This window comes from Neomonachus schauinslandi, chromosome 4, assembly GCF_002201575.2.
Source record: "Neomonachus schauinslandi chromosome 4, ASM220157v2, whole genome shotgun sequence".
Classification (NCBI taxonomy): Eukaryota; Metazoa; Chordata; class Mammalia; order Carnivora; family Phocidae; genus Neomonachus; species Neomonachus schauinslandi.
Window position 1 is genome coordinate 162,765,470 of NC_058406.1, and position 12,214 is coordinate 162,777,683.

Below are 12,214 nucleotides of genomic sequence, written 5' to 3' on the forward strand. Positions count from 1 at the left end.
CAATTCTGGACTTCAAGCTATATTACCAAGCTTTGGTCATAAGGACAGTATGGTAGGGGCACAAAAACAGAGACATAGATCAATGACACAGAATAGAAAACCCAGAAATGAACCACAACCATATGGTCCAACTCATCTTCAACAAAGCAGGAAAAAATATCCAATGAAAAAAAAAATAGTCTCTTCAACAAATGGTGCTTGGAAAACTGGACAGCAACATGCAGAAGAATGAAACTGGACCATTTTCTTATGTCATACACAAAACTATATTCAAAATGGATGAAAGAACCTAAATGTGAGACAGGAAACAATCAAAACCCTAGAGAACATAGGCAGCAACCTCTTTGACATTAGCCAGAGAAACTTCTTACTAGACACGTCTCCTGAGGCAAGGGAAACAAAAGCAAAAATGAACTAGTGGGACTTCATCATGATAAACAACATAGGAAACAATAGGTGTTGGTGAGGATGCAGAAAAAGGAGAACCCATTTACACTGTTGGTGGGAATACAAACTGGTGCAGCCACTCTGGAAAACAGTATGGAAATTCCTCAAAAAGTTAAAAATAGAACTACCTTAAGATCCAGCAATTGCACTACTAGGTTATTTACCCAAAAGATACAAAAATACTGATTTGAAGGGACACAGGCACCCCAATGTTTATAGCAGCATTATCAACAATAACCAAATTATGGAAAGCGCCCAAGTGTCCATTTAGACTGATGAATAGAGAAAGAAGCAGTGAGAGAGAGAGGGAGAGAGAGAGAGAGAGGGAGAGATAATGGAATATTACTCAGCCATCAAAAAGAATGATATCTTACCTTTTGCAAAGGCATGGATGGAGCTAGAGTATATTATGTTAAGCGAAATAAGTCAAAGAAAGACAAACAACAGATTATTTTACTCGTATGTGGAATTTAAGGCACAAAACAGATGAACATGGGGGAAAAAAGAGAGAGAGAGGCAAACCATGAAACAGACTCTTAGCTATAGAGAACAAACTAAGGGTTGCTGAAGAGGAGGCAGGCAGGGGGATGGTCTACATGGGTGAGGGGTATTAAGGAGGGCCCTTGTGATGAGCACTGGGTGTTATATGTAAGTGACAAATCACTAAATTCTACTCCTAAAACTAATATTACACTATATGTTAATTAATTAGAATTTAAATAAAACCTTGAAACAAACTAATAAATAAATACATGTGAAGAAGCAAAAAATTAATAATGTGGAGCCTTTGAAACTACACACAGATAAATCGCTTTAAAATTAAAGAAATATAAAGAAACAAAATTTCCAGAAATTAATAAATTGGGAATTCTTATTTACATTATAAGAAGGCTGTGTACTATCCAATATAAATCAAAATATACCATCTATGTTTTCATATGTCAAATTTTTCTCTAACTCATAATGAAAAGAAATTCATATAGATAAATTCTCTCTTCTTACATTAAAAAACTCGTATTTGAAAGATTTCATTTGATAAATTTCTCATCTGAACACATTTCATTTTTAATTGCCTTGACTTTATTTCCTATTTCTTCTTCATGGCTACTAAGCTCAAGAAAATCATTTTGCGGGGCGCCTGGGTGGCTCAGTCGTTGAGCATCTGCCTTCGGCTCAGGTCATGATCCCGGGGTCCTGGGATAGAGCCCCGCATCGGGCTCCCTGCTCAGCGGGAAGCCTGCTTCTCCCTCTCCCACTCCCCCTGCTTGTGTTCCCTCTCTCGCTGTGTCTCTCTCTGTCAAATAAATAAATAAAATCTTTAAAAAAAAAAAGATAAAAAAAATAAAAAAAGAAAGAAAATCATTTTGCTATTTTTCTCTACCCACAAGCCAAAATTATTTCTAAGCATAAGATTAGTGTTAATGATAAATTTATGTTAAATTAGTCTTTTATTTACATGCTGTCAACATTTTTACCGTTTTTGCAAATTTTTAATTCATAATTTTTACAAATTTTATGTCAGAGACAATAGTTTTTTTATATATACTGTATATAAAACATATATATATATATATATATATATATATATACACATATATATTTGTCCCATAGGTTGTGAATTTTAAATCCTCATTTTTGTTTGCCTTTTAATATAAGGATGACTTTTAAAAATTCCGCAGCTTTCACATTTTATTTAGTGTAATCTATCAATCTTTTCCTTAGTGACATATTTTCCTTTTGGCTTCTGTAGTTAGAAAACTTTCCTGTCCCATGAGCTGACAATATTCTGCTGTATTTCTTCATGGACTTTACATTTTCATTTTTAAAATTTAATTACAGTCATCTGAAATTTATGTTGTAGTACCTGTGTTAGGAAATCAACTCAATTCATCATATAAACTCCTACTACTCTGATATAAAACAAGCAAACAAAAGTACAAAAAGACAAATGAGAGAACGATTTTACAAATAAATGTAGGTGGAGAAACCCTAATGAAATTATGATGGAATAGGTATATCTTACACTATGGAAAGATAGTTCAACAAACACTCCTAAATATAAAAGATGGGAAAGAAGAAAAGAAATAGCACTCATTATGTTCAGATGATATTTACAAAATTATCCAAAAGTATACATAGAATATTAACTAAAAGCTTATTAAATGCTTTTTAAAATAATACTAAATATGAGGAATACAAATTTTGAAGTTTTTAGATAGAATCTACCCTTTTGAAGGATCTTTATAAAATGATTCTTTTTTAAAAAAAGATTTTATTTATTTATTTGAGAGAGAGCACAAGCAAGGGTGGGGCAGAGGGAGAGGGAGAGAAACAGACTCCCCACTGAGCACAGAGACTGACGCGGGGCTCGATCCCAGGACTCTGGGATCATGACCTGAGCCAAAGGCAGACACTTAACTGACTGAGCCACTCAGGTGCCCTATAAAATGATTCTTAAAAGTATCTTTTATTTGGCATTTGAAAAGGTGATTGAAATTTATCTAAAATTTATGGAATCCAGATACCGCAGTGGTAGAACACTATACACATGTCCTAGGAAACAATCTTCCTTATGCCTCTCAAGTTTTCCAATATCTCATAAGCAAGTTTACCAGCCCTCTTTTCATTGTCCTGTGAGAATTGAGGCTTTGAGAACCTGAACAATTGCTGATAATCTGGGTATTTGTGTCACTCTATGTAAGTCTTTGTCCCTGACTCAGTAGTTTTGAGTCTTCTGCCAGCATCCATTAAACCGTGCCAGGCTAATTTGTTAACTTTTGAGTTGGGCAAAATCTCAGAACCTTCACAGTTCTTGACAATATGTAGATATTGAACTATAAAGTTTTACAGATGGGTCAGTAGTTTCTGTTACTCCTTCATCACTCAAAGAAAATAATTATATTTATCAAAATGACCAAAACAACAACAATTATATTTATTAAAATGACCAAAACAAAACACACAGTTTGGCACATATTGCTACCTTTGTTTCCAGGCATCATCTTTTCTAGCCACCATATCTGTACAAAGATGTTTTTCATTGCTCCAGGGTCCTTATAATTATCCATAAAGTTCTTTTGAAATTTTGTTTAAGAACTTGCTTAAAGGATTGTATTGATAAAATGAGTATTATTTAATTAGATTTTGCACAAGACTTTTCATTCTTCCATTGTGCTCTCTCTTCAAGTCAATGGGAATGACTGCCTCATCATGCTCCATTTCTGTTTCTAGCACTGACCTGTTAGCTCAGAGCTGCAACTCCTGAGAGGATTCCTTCTCTTTTGACCCGTGGCACTGGAAGAGCACTGTGCATGTGTGTGCACGTGTAAAAAGTGTCATCTCTTCCTTTGGTTCAAATTGAAAATAGATTATTGCCCATTAGCACTTTGATTCTAGGGAAACTTAGATTAGGGTGCTACTGCATAATTATTGAGCCCAGATAACATTTGGATAATTGTCACTTCTATTTTCTTATTTGAACAACTTTCTAAGAAAGGCAAAACAAATACCTGGATACAGTATTCCTTTTGAGAAGATGGAAATTCAAAGAGTTTATATGTCATCACCAAGCATTATAATATAAACGGACATATAGATATATGACAAATCTATGATGTTGACTATATATTAATATTATGGATTCACTATTTAATATATCAATATTATGCATTTAACATATAATATGCAATATTATATATTGACATAATATTGACAGAGCTAACATTTACTGAATCTTTACATATTAGACACTGCTTCATGAATGTTACATCATTAACTCCCTGGATCTCCAAAACACCTTGTAGGATCAGTATTATATTAATCATTTTACATTATGAAGAACTGAGCCTCACAGCATCTGAGTGATAAAATCAACATTAAATATTAGGTCTTGTAACACCATGTTCAATGCTTTAAAAGTTTATCTATTACCCTTTATTTCTCACTAAGAAGAAAGACATGCTATGTTAAAAAATACATCCACGTTAAAAAATACCTTCATATTAAAATGTGATCTTCTGAAAAATAAGAATCTGAAACACATCATAAGATTATATTTAAATTGTATCTACCCTATACAATAGAATATAAAGACATACTATTGACTAACTTAAAAGAAATTAATTTACCAATGTAAGGAGAAAAAATGTGAAGAATACATTAATTTTATCTCTTTTTAGGAAAAGAATGGATCCACTTAGGTTGATTAATTATAAAATGCATCTTCAAACTTTCTGTTTTTTCCTCTCCTTGTATTTTCTATCTTATGTTTAGCTATCACTTAAATGAGTCACTCACCAGAATATACTACGCAGAATTTTAAGATGGACTCCAAGAGCCACCTTTTCACCATGAATGCAGGTGGAACCTATGGATATGATGAGAAAGTTGCCCTCTTCATTAGATTACATTATTTGGCATTGGTGGTGGGACAGTCACTCCTGTGATTATGTTATGTTATACAGGAATCTTTACTAGTCAACTGGAGAGGGAGGTAAAGTCAGACAGATGTGTTCCAGTTAAGCTGGAAGAAAGCCACGTCGTGAATGCCTTTTGTGGGAGGAATGGTAAGGAACCACAGGCAGCCTATAAAAACTGAGCAAAGTCCCTGGTCAATCCCCGGCAAGAAAATATGGATCTCAATCAAATCACTATAAGGAAATAAATTCTACCAGCAACCAGTAAGCTTAGAATAGGAACCTGGTCTTAGGTGGAGTCACCTAAGACCACCTAAGTGTTAGCCAATACCTTGACTGTAGCCTTGTGACATCTGAGCTAAAAACCGAGCCAGACGTCTGACCTATAGAACTCTGAGATTATAATTTGTGATGTACAGGTCTGCTAAATGGTGGCAATATTTATTACACAACATAAATATAAAACCAATATAGATGAGGATGATCATTTTGTGGACAGAATTCCTTCAAATATCCCTATAAGAAACAAATGTTATGACACATCGACTTGGAAAGACACGACGAAATACTGCATGAAGCATAACCAGTGAAGACTAGTGAACAGAAGAGCAACTGTCAGAGATCTGCTTGTAAGATAAGAAATATAGTCTCCAATTGAAAGCAGGGTGAAAGAACCAAAAGTATCAGTAAGTGCCTTCAAAGATGACAGACAACCAAATTATGGTACTTTCAAATGAATATGAGGAAAACTATTTAGAAGATGCGATTGTTTTAACTACAAATTGAAAATATTATCATTAATGTAATAATTAGATAAAAAGAACAATAACTAAAGAACATTTAATTACCTGAATAATACTAAAAGCCCCACAAACCATGCCTTGAAGTCAATTCACATTTCATCATACGAGGAAACATCAACATGTTGTTCCAAGAATATTATTAATATTGTTTCAGATTAGCTTCCTGCATTCCTTTTGTTTTTTTATTATCTATTTCCCATTTACTTCCTGTTATGACTTTGCTTCACCTGTGACCAAATAAAAAACTTTTTGTGTCTTTTTGTGTCTCCCTTTCTCACGGGGGAATTCCATTAATTAAGGTTTTGATAACAGCTTCCCACATTCATTAGCGTTAGAAGTTGACTTTTTAAAAATATGATTAAAAGGTATACAAAATTTAAAGAATATTCTAGACAAGATAGCATACTGTATAGATAGAAAAATTATAATTTTATTGGAATATTGAATGCATTTTGTAAACTATGTTTTCTTATGTGGTATGGGAAAAATGACCAAAAATCCATCTTTAAACTGAGAGTTGTGTAATAAGTACTAAAAATAGGATTTTATAACAATTATTTCTCTATATGGAAATATAATTTTATCTTATACAGTAGGCATATTCATTGACTCAAAATGATTGATGCTATGTATTATTCCTGTTAAAATATTTGCATTGTATTTTATCTATGTTTATTTTTTTATGATATTAAATTATAACTGTTAAAGAGCATAACTATTTTTTAAGGAAAAACTCATTTCAGATTTAATTTTCTGTGGTATGCGATCATTCTTATAGTCAAATAATAAACATTAATTTATATTTTTCTAACTTACTACATTTTAGTAGGGGGAATCAAGATAAATTCACAAAGTAATTTCTTAACCAAGCTTATAGTATATTTTCTTGTAAGCTATTACTTATAACAAATTATCACAATGTATGGTCTTTGAATGTATAAAACACAAAAAAATCTTTGACTTATAACTGGAATCTTAAATTATCACAGTCTCAAACTTCATTCTAACACACATATCAAAATGATAAATTATAGCAGTTGCCAGAAACAATACATTTAGCAACATATATAAAAGAAGGAAATTCAATGTGAAATGAGATTACATAATAAGTTTAATAATCCTATTTCTGGGGAATAAAACACAATCTTCAACATTATCTTATCTTTTCCACATGAATCAAAAAGATTAAATAGGTCATATATCACTGGTTTTAGCAATTTTTCATTTTCATCTTGATTTTCTTGTTATGCTATATGAGCAATTTTGTATTTTTAAAAATGCTTCATAAACTACTTCAGGTAAGCAAAGATTTTAAAGCAAAGAACATATGCATAAAAGGAAAATAATTTTAAATATCATTTATGGCTTTTCTCAAATAAAAAGCCCCAAATTTCACTACACCTTACTTATTTAAGGTAAATATCAATGAATATCACAAGTTCTAAGTAGTTAAACGTAGCCTACATCTGCCTTTTAAGACATTGACTGGCATTTTAATTCTTGGAAAGTGGGAGATATATTAAATCTTTCCTTAATACTGGGGCACCTGGGTGGCTCAGTCATTGGCCATCTGCCTTCGGCTCTGGTCATGATCCCAGCATCCTGGGATTGAGCCCCCACATTGGGCTCCCTGCTCAGCAGGAAGCTTGCTTCTCCCTCTGCCACTCTCCCTGCTTGTGTTTCCTCTCTCACTGTCTGTCTTGCTGTCTCTCTCTTTCTCTGTCAAAATAAATAAATAAAATATTTAAAAAAAAATTTCCTCATTACTGATGAAATTATTAGATATCTATATATCAGTTGAGTTTAACAAGCATGTATTAAGTGCTTTCCATGTTTCAGGAGACATGTTTGTAAAACAAGTGAAGTAAATACCATACCCTTAAGCTACTCATAGCCTATGTGAGCAAAAACATCCAAAACGGTAAGATACAGTATTGTGACAAGGCATGTACATATCTAAGCATGTAGAAAAAGATCATTGAGCATTTTGGGCTCAATCTTGGATTCTATAAATGAGTTTCTATAAATGATTAAGTCCTGCATAAAGCCTGAAAGAATAAGAAATGAATAGGCCAAAGACGTGTGTACAGGGTGTTCAGGGAAGAAGAGAGAGAGAGGTATTTCTATACCTAAGTAGGCTGACTCTATGAAACCTGAAAGGCAAAAGGTTTGAATTTGAGCAAGAGGAAAAATTGTTTTTACATGTATGACATCTGTTTTTTTTTAAATGTAATGTCTTTCATTTATTCTTAAAAGTATTTAAGGTAATGATCCATTAACTTCTTTTATGAACCTAACTTACCTTTATTGGTAGCAAACTGTTTAATATATTTAATTTTATTACATAAATTTCTCTTGCTACAATTCAACTGTCTTGCCAGAACCATAATTAACTTGATCTTAAATTGTAAGCTCTTCATTAAATTTCATGGTACTGCAGTCTAAATTTTTAAAGTTTAGGAATTGAAAATAACCCCTAAAATTAAAAATCACTAAAGTCATTTGATGTTCCCAAGGATAAACTTCTATTTTTTTTAATTTTTTTTAAGACTTTATTTATTTAGTTGACAAAGAGAGAGTGTGAGAGAGGGAACACAAGCAGGGGGAGTGGGAGAGGGAGAAGCAGGCTTCCTGCTGAGCATTACCCAGGACCCTGGGATCATGACCCGAGCCAAAGGCAGATGCTTAAAGACTGAGCCACCCAGGCGCCCCTCAAGGACAAACTTTTAATTGTGACAGATAGCTAAATAGAATAGTAAGTAGTACAAATATTCATTTGTATGTCAAGTAGTTAAAAAGAACAAAGAAATATAGGTCACCCATAATAAATGTAAGAATACATTTCAGCTTTTATGTTTCATATTGTTTTAATATACATTATCAGTAATTTTTATTTTTATAATACTCTTTTGTACTAAACTCTATGTGATCCTACCCATTTAACTATAAATGGAATTATAGTTTATAGTTAGATATAAAATAGGTCTCCAAAATGTATATGGTTTACATTTGCAGGGAATTTATACATATTTTATGTTAATGTAATTTTTTGTTAAATTCTTGCTTATTAAATTTTTTCATATAATTTTCTAGGGTGGGAAAATCCATGTAAAATGTTTAGCACTGTGATTGGCACAAAGAGATCACTCAGTGAATAAGGTGTTATTAGCCAAATTTCTGTATCTGAATTAAAAGATAAAAATGATTTAACAGTATATTTTCTAAAGGTGAAAACTTTTAACCCTTTTACCTATAAAAAATGATTATGCATCTTTGAAGTAAAATGTAAAAGAACTCTGTTATACGAAACAACTTTTAGCAGAAACTGGAATATATTTTGAATTCTGTTTGGCAGATTTAGAAAAGACCTAAGAGTATTTCTCACTATGAGCTCCATAGAACACAGATCTTACCGGGTTTATCCTGATCGAATTTTGAAAAATGATTATATTACTATTCAACCTAGTATATGTTAGTGTTTCTCAAATTTACTGTTTCATAGAACAGTATTTTAGTTATTTGTTTTTACTAACATAAAAAATGAAACTAAAGTACTGTAAAAAAAAAAAAAAAAAACCTTGGGAAATAGTGACAAGATATTGAGGTGTATGGTAGACCGGTAATGAGAAAAGATAAAGATAAATGCAGCTAGATATTAGTGGGAAAATTTTCCACAGAAATTTAACAACTCACAGCTTTGACTTCAAGGAGTTTAAAAGAAAAGTGTTTCCAGTAAATGATTAAGAGCTCTTAACCTCAATCAAAATTTGTGAAACACACCCTCCAGAGTTTTAAAGTAAATGGGCTGAAGTAGGGCAATAGAAGCTTGTAAGAACTGAGTTCTGTGAAGATCAGAGACTGACTTACATTTATCAATTATATATTCTTTATTGGATTTACAATTGGAATTGCAATGCATATTCTAGGAATTCATTCCATGTCTGATTCAGGATATGTAACTGGGGCCAAGAATTTTATATTTTACATTTTAACAAATTCTCCAGATGATTCTGATGCATGTGGTCCAGTGTTGGCAGATTGAGAAACACAGATAGATACACAAATATTACTAATAAAGAGGGTTCTCATAAATTCTAATACACAAGGACAAGGTCTTAGGATACTTTGAAAGATTAAGATGAAAGGTACAGCAAAGGGGATATAGTCAGTGGTATTGTAATAGGGTTGTATGGTGACAGATGGTAGCTATGCTTGTGATGAGCATAGCATAACCTATAGATTTTTTGGATCACTATGTTGTACACCTAAAACTAACGTAACAGTGTGTGTCAACTATATTTCAAACAAAAGATGACTAGGAAATGATTATATAGAGGAAAATGTAATGAAAATTAATGAGATTCAGATATTAGGATCATCTAAAAAAACCAAAACGTGCAGGTATAAATTTAGAGGAAATGTCCAAATTAGTAGATTAATTTCATTGTAGTAGGAGTAGGGTCCAGAGTTGTAATTTGAGGTAATTATGGAATGATAACTTGGATCCAAAATGTAGGGATGTGGAAAATGAGCTTTGAAATTTCAAACTAAGGGCGCCTGGGTGGCTCAGTTGGTTAAGCGACTGCCTTCGGCTCAGGTCATGATCCTGGAGTCCCGGGATCGAGTCCCACATCGGGCTCCCTGCTCAGCAGGGAGTCTGCTTCTCCCTCTGACCCTCCTCCCTCTCATGCTCTCTGTCTCTCATTCTCTCTCTCGCAAATAAATAAAATCTAAAAAAAAAAAAGAAATTTCAAACTAAGTTTTCTGGACTTCACAATACGATAGTCCCGCCTTATCCGCAGTTTCCCTTTCCTCCACTTCAGTTACCCAGAATCAACTGTAGTCCGAGAGCAGATCATCCTCCTTCTGACGAATCATCAGAAGGTCAATTGTAGCCTAACTCTACATCAGAGTGCCTACGTCATTCACCTCACTTCATCTCATCACGTAGGCATTTTATCATCTCACATCGTCACAAGAAGGGTGAGTACAGAATATTTTGATAGAGACCATGTTCACAAAGTTTCATTACAGTATATTATTATGATTATTCATTTTATTATTATTGTTAATGTCTTATTATGCCTAATATTTTAAAAATTTATTTACTTTTTTAAAGATTTTATTGATTTATTTGCGAGAGGGTGAGAGAGAGAGAGCAAGCGTGCACGAGCGAGGGGAGGGGCAGAAGGAGAGGGAGAAGCAGACTCCCCACTGAATAGGAGCCCAATGTGGGGCTGGATCCGGAACTCCGGGATCATGACGTGAACCAAAGGCAGACGCTTAACTGGCTGAGCCATCCAGGCACCCCAGATTTATTTACTTTTTTTTGTTTTTTTTAGAGAGAATGTGTGAGACAGGCAAGGGGCAGAGGGGGAGGGAGAGAGAGAATCCTCAAGTAGATTCCCCACTGAGCGCAGAGCCCAGCGGAGGTCAGGATTGATCTCACAACCCGAGATCATTACCTGAGCTGAAATCAAGAGTGGGACACTTAATCGACTGTGCCACCCAGATGCCCCACTATGCCTAATTTATAAACAAAACTTTATCATAAGTATGTATGTATAAGAGAGAATATAGTATATAGAGAGTTCGGAACTATCCACGATTTCAGGCATCCACTGAAGGGCTTGTAACATATACCTTGTGATTAAGAGGGGACTACTCTACACCAGCTGGTCTTGACAGACTCATTGGCCATGGTTAAATAAATAAATACTTGCAGCTGTTCCCTCTGTAAAATGTTACATAGTGTCCCATGGTATGGTAGGACAAATGAAACCCATTCCTACTCTCCCCAACCCCCCAACCAAATATCTCTGGAATCAGTGAATATGTCATGGGACAAGGCAAAAAGAACCTTGCAAATGTAATTAAGTGTAAGGAATTTTACACAGGGAGATCAGACTTGATTACCCAGGTGGGTCCAATTTAATCACACAGGCCCTTAAAACAAGAACTTTCTCTACTTGAAGTCAGAGATTGTGGGGGGAAGAAGGTAGTAGAGGGATGCTTCAGAAGGGGAAGTCAGAGAGATTCCGAGTATGAGAAGGATACAGTGCACCCCTTGCTGGCTCTCAGATGTAGGGCCCAAGTACAAGGAAGATAGAGGCCTTTGGGAGCTGTGGGCACTAGTATCTTCCCAGAGCCTTCTGATAAGAGACCAACCAGCTGACATTTTTATTTCAGCCCTGCGAGACCTTGAACAGAAAAACTAGCGGAGACCACCAGGATTTCTCAGTTCCACAACTGTGAGTTAATATATTTTTGTTTTAAGATGCTAAATTTGTGTTCATTTGTTAGAATAGCAATAGAAAACTAACACAGGGTAGAAGGTACCATCACAAATCAATGCTTGAAGATGTTCTTTAACATGAATACCAATCACTCAATACTATATAGATATCTAATACCTTATATTTTAAGTCAGGACCTCCCAAACATATATTTAAATGTCATGAAGATCTACGAATCCATTTTTACAGAAGCAGGAAAGACAGAAATTTAATGTTGTATATATGTAGAAAACATGGAGAGCTTTGAAAATAT

The 12,214-nt window shown here is 33.9% G+C and overlaps 1 protein-coding gene across 3 annotated transcripts in view; it reads right to left on the bottom strand.

Annotated features, from left to right (window-relative positions):
- Nucleotides 1-12,214, bottom strand: part of CSMD3 (CUB and Sushi multiple domains 3) — a 1,204,765-nt gene that overhangs the window by 1,013,160 nt on the left and 179,391 nt on the right. The gene's annotated exons all lie outside the window — the stretch shown is intronic.